Source organism: Myxocyprinus asiaticus, chromosome 10, assembly GCF_019703515.2.
Source record: "Myxocyprinus asiaticus isolate MX2 ecotype Aquarium Trade chromosome 10, UBuf_Myxa_2, whole genome shotgun sequence".
Classification (NCBI taxonomy): domain Eukaryota; kingdom Metazoa; phylum Chordata; class Actinopteri; order Cypriniformes; family Catostomidae; genus Myxocyprinus; species Myxocyprinus asiaticus.
The window spans coordinates 35,013,494-35,014,190 of record NC_059353.1 but is presented as its reverse complement, the minus strand read 5'-3'; positions in this window follow the sequence as shown (position 1 = coordinate 35,014,190).

The following is a 697-nucleotide window of genomic DNA, read 5'->3' as shown; positions in this document are numbered from 1 at the left end:
CATTTTGCTGATGTAGCACATTAGGGGTGTAAAACACACTAAATATGATTATTGTTAACACAATGTATTCACTAGGCCTATTCAAGACAATCATTGTAAATATGTGAATTATTATCAGTCATCACACACAAATATTTTTTCCTTGTCTTTGTCACATTTAATGATGGGAAATCAGTGTGTGTGTGGTAAGCAACATCTAGCTAAATATGATTCTGATCAAATAAAAACTTTTAATAAAAATGTCAGTGTGAGAGTAAAATCTACACAATAGATGTCACGTAAAAAAAATAAATACAACCACAAAAATGTGTCCAAGTAAACTTTGGGCATGTTTTTGTCACACATTTCACTTTACATTTTAATAAATAGAATAAATACTACAGCACGGGGACAGATATATATTATGTCTTTATTCGTATTGTTTTTTAACCTTTAACCTTTTTCCCACAGTACAGAACGGTCCTGCAAACAACAAACAACGAGTTGAACAAGACCTTGACGTTCGGTTCAGCAGTTGACTCGTGTCATTCAACTCTGTAATCCATTCAAACGATAACTCAAACGAGTACGAATCCATTCCTCTTGCGAATCGATTCATATGATTCTTTCAAAAAATACCATGTCAGAAGAACGAGTCGTTCGAGAATAGGACGCTACATAAACTCTCGCGATACAAACTTTTCCCGGTTACCCGAGG